This window comes from Humulus lupulus, chromosome 8 (assembly GCF_963169125.1).
Source record: "Humulus lupulus chromosome 8, drHumLupu1.1, whole genome shotgun sequence".
NCBI classification, from domain to species: domain Eukaryota; kingdom Viridiplantae; phylum Streptophyta; class Magnoliopsida; order Rosales; family Cannabaceae; genus Humulus; species Humulus lupulus.
Genome location: NC_084800.1, coordinates 166,742,218 through 166,746,477, shown reverse-complemented (window position 1 = coordinate 166,746,477; position 4,260 = coordinate 166,742,218). Strand labels below are relative to the sequence as shown.

The following is a 4,260-nucleotide window of genomic DNA, read 5'->3' as shown; positions in this document are numbered from 1 at the left end:
GCTTGAGTGTAGCCTTCATTCCATTAAAGCTTCCATACAACTTCACCTGGTGGATATAGAGTACATAATCTTTTCTTGAGCCAACTTAAACTCCTTGTTCCCTTTTTGCAGCCTTAAGATGAACTAGTATGAGAAATAACTTAAACCCTTAATTTCATTGCTAAATTTTTCCTTAGTATATGTAAGATTTCTATGAATTTTAGAAGCTGCAATCCATCACGTAATAGTTTGTTTACACCTCATGGTTATTTTCAATAGCATTATTCTAGTAATTTAGTTGTTTTCCATATGGTTATATTCCAGTGGCATTGTATTAGCTATTATAAATTCATTGTTACTTTTTATATTTATTTTTTCATCTTGAATTCTTTGCTTCGCATAGAATTGGAACCATATGTTTGAAATTTAGAGTACTGTGGCCACTTGCTGTTCTATGAACATTGTTAACTCCATATATGCTAGCTAATTAAGAAGTGTAGTTTTCTCTTATCTCTGGTTTTGTTGCTTTTTGAGTGTAATATATTATTTTTATGCAGTACTCTATTCAATTTCCATGTACGTAACAATTTCCATGAACAAAGTGTAGTCACAGTTTTCTTTTTCTTTTACTGAGAAAAACAAAATCAATAAAAGCCAAGTATTATATATGGTAATATGCATTTGGGTGCATGTTATATGGTAATATGCATCTAGCTATACATGATATGTTTCTTGAATTTTGTTTGTCTTGTTCATGCAGCTTCTAATTGATGGTAACTTATTATTTTAATAACATAATTGCTGGTGCCTTTTGTGTGTTGTTTAGAGAGCAATATAAAGGAATTATTTTCTAAGTAGTTGCAAAGAGCAACAATAGAAATAGAAAAAAAATTAAGAAAACAGGGCATAAAAAACAACTAGATGATTCTTTTTACTGCAATATGTGGAAACTTTTCGTTTGAGCAGTAGTTTTTATTCCCCTGCCCCATACGTTATTCTCATAATAGAGGGGATTTAGAGCAGTGATTAGTAATCCACCGCTTCAAAATAAAACCAAAACTTCCCCATTAGTTAGTTACAATGCCCCAGCACTTGTACTTTCTCTCTCATTCATCACCACTGTCCTATACATATACATAAGAGCAATGATTGTGCTTAACATCAAAACTAGTAAATAATAAGAGTTAATTATAAATGAATTCAGTATGTCTTTTAGCATTATTACTACTTTTTTTTCTTATTATTATTATTATATGAGAGTGTTCCCTAGCTTAATATTTGAAACCAATCCAAACTTCTTCCCCTTTTTTCCACCTGTTATTATATTTGGAACCAGTCAAGATTCCCTTTTGTTAAAAAAAATGACACCCAACTTATATGTTGAGGAAGCTGAGCTAAATTAGACAAATATTTGTTGTTGTACTATTCTAAAGGGATTAGTGTAATATTAGTAATAGTGGATATATGTGGTATTAATGGTCCTATTTTTGTGTAAGAATTTGAAGAGTGTGCCCATAATATGGCCAAGCCAAGTGGGCGCTGATGTCTAAATCGGTGGAGGACATTTGACGTTAGTCTTGCAATATGGCCAACTTTGTCTGAATGAATTATGCATTTCGATTATAAAAATATAAAAATAATTGCTTAAAAAAGTCAGTTCAAATTTGATCAATTTAAAAAAAATAGAATAAAGCATGCTGCTGTTCTTATTTCTGATGTATATGGTAATTTTATCATTATTTTGTTCTTATTTAAGCTTTATATTATATTGGGTTCTTACTAATTTGATCACTTGCCCTGGCTTGAAATTATGTGTCACTACTGTTCTTTTGGATAAATTTTTCATTTTGTTTGATAAATTTTTCACTACTCTTATTGTTATCACTGTATCGTGTGATGTACTGGATTAAATTGATGGGATCAGAATGCTTTGTTAATTTACAATATTTGATTAGAAGGAAAATTTTACGTAAAGGATCATTCAAGTTCACTGTTTTTTTCTTACTAGCTCTCCATCTATCTATAATATTTGGGAACCATAAAACTATAACAATTGTTATTTAGGTACTTAGTGACACAAACCAACCATTTGAGTTACCTCTCATGGATTCGTTAAGACTCGCTATTAAGCACTTGCATGACAATTTTTTTTTTCTTTTTTGTTTGAGAAAAATAAGTTGTGATTTGTATTAATGATGTTGTATGCCCTCTTGAAAACTAATACAAGCTTCTGCCTATTGTAAAGGAAAGTGGCCGACAAAGTCGCAGCTGCTGGATTCTTTGTGGCCGTTCCTGACTTCTTGAAGGGGGATCCTTTTGTTCGTGCAGATACTAAAAGGCCTATGAGCGTTTGGATTAAAGATCATAGCACGGTTGGTTCTAGTGTTTTGATTCATACTTGATAGTCCTTAATATTAGTAATAGATACTTAAGATTGTTTCTGGTGAGTTAGTTGAAAGTTTTCATGTTGTGGGCTCTGCAAAATTAATTCTAGATTCAACTTGGTCAATAGTTGCTATTTTAGCATCTTAATCTTTCCTAACTGTCAAGTTAATTTAACTTCTGGAAGCATTTGTTGTACTCTAGTATTAAAACTCTCTTAGACTTGTTCTGAAACCTTTTGCTTGTTCCAATAGGACAAGGGATTTGAATTTGCCAAAGTAGTGATTCAGGATTTGAAAAATAGAGGCTATTCTGCAATAGGTGCTGCAAGCTTTTGTTGGGGTGGTAAGTTTGTTGACATACTTCTTTGTTTTCCATTATGGTATCTAGATGACATTTTGGCAAATTCGACAATAACTTGTGAACAAATTCAATCACGAGCAGTGACTGACTTTGTTAGTTCAAAACATATATCTAGTTGTTACTTACGCTAAGCTGATCAAGATTTGTTTTGTTCTCAGCCAAGGCTGCAATTCAACTCGCAAAGTGCGACTCTATTAAGGCTGCTGCCCTCTTACATCTATCTTACGTCACTGTGGATGACATCAAAGGTACTACATAGTGATATACATAGTGATATGATACTTTGAAACAACAACAAATTATAAGATAACTTTTAGTTCAAACGCTTGTGTATTTCACTTCACCAAAACTCCAATTTTTGCATTTTATGTTAAACTTGACTCATTCTTTCTCAACTCAAAAATATTAATCCATGATTCAAATACTTTCAGAGGTCAAAAATATCTAATTTGTTCATGAAATTGTTTAAAAATTATGCTTTAAAGTTTAATTAAGTGCTTGTTCTCTTTGTTTAATTAACCCTGTTCAATCCCCAAATAACATTCAGTCATTTACTACAATTCAGAGTTGTTTAAGTTCTTGGCACAATGTTCCAGTGATATTTCATTATAAGTCTGTAAAAATTATAGTATAGCATTCATTCATTACCTGGGCTAAATACATGTTAGTTTGGATTCCAAGTGGGTTAATGAAATCTTTTACTGGTCTTTGTTAATTTTTAAGCATCTCCATTTTTTTTTTTGTCTTTAGCACATATAATCATTAAGCTGTGCAAAATAGCTAGTGGTATGAGGTTCATCTCATCTGATGTTCATGCATATCTATGTAATAATCTATTTGGTTTTAAGGGAAATAATATGTGTCTAATGTCCATATGTGCTGTTTTAGGTTCAGATCACTTCCAGGACTTGTCAACCAGACCCAAAGGGATATCATAGAATGTGAGAATTTTGTCTTCTGGACAAGTGCACAAAGAATGATGAATTGAAGGATGGAGCAAGTTTCATGCATGGTTTACTTTTGTGTATCTTGTAATGTTTTTGTTTTTCATTTTTGAAGTAAAAAATGTTCAAGAAACTTTATTATGTTATGCTTTCAAACTTAAGTTAGAACTAAGATCTCATGAAGTAGACATATTCATGGTTTGAATTAGTTATTGTTTAATGTAATACTTATGGTTTATCAATATATTGAGAATTACATTTTATGATTAATTTTGAATTTTTTTTTTATCAAAATACAATAATGAAAATCTTTTAATTAAAAAAAAACCATATAAGTATACTTATCAAAATAAAATTTAAAATTTTATTACTAATGTTATGATTTAAAAACATATTATAAGCGTAAAAAATCGTTATGGTTTATATAATATAATAAATTAAAAATGTTATCAAAATAATCAAATGTAACAGTTGAAAAGTGTTATGAAAAAAGTACAAGATTAAACTTCAAATTTATAACCAAAAACTCTATCTAAATGTTATTATTTGAATATTATAGCACCTAAAAATGTGTTATTGAATAGTTTAATAT

The 4,260-nt window shown here is 30.2% G+C and overlaps 1 long non-coding RNA gene across 1 annotated transcript; it reads left to right on the top strand.

The window, feature by feature from the left end:
* Window positions 1-1,683: 1,683 nt before the first annotated feature.
* On the top strand, window positions 1,684-3,932 carry LOC133794612 (uncharacterized). Its single transcript, XR_009875276.1, has 4 exons — window positions 1,684-1,703; window positions 2,225-2,351; window positions 2,883-2,972; window positions 3,613-3,932. It is a non-coding gene; the product is annotated as an uncharacterized LOC133794612 (long non-coding RNA).
* The last annotated feature ends 328 nt before the right edge of the window (window positions 3,933-4,260 follow it).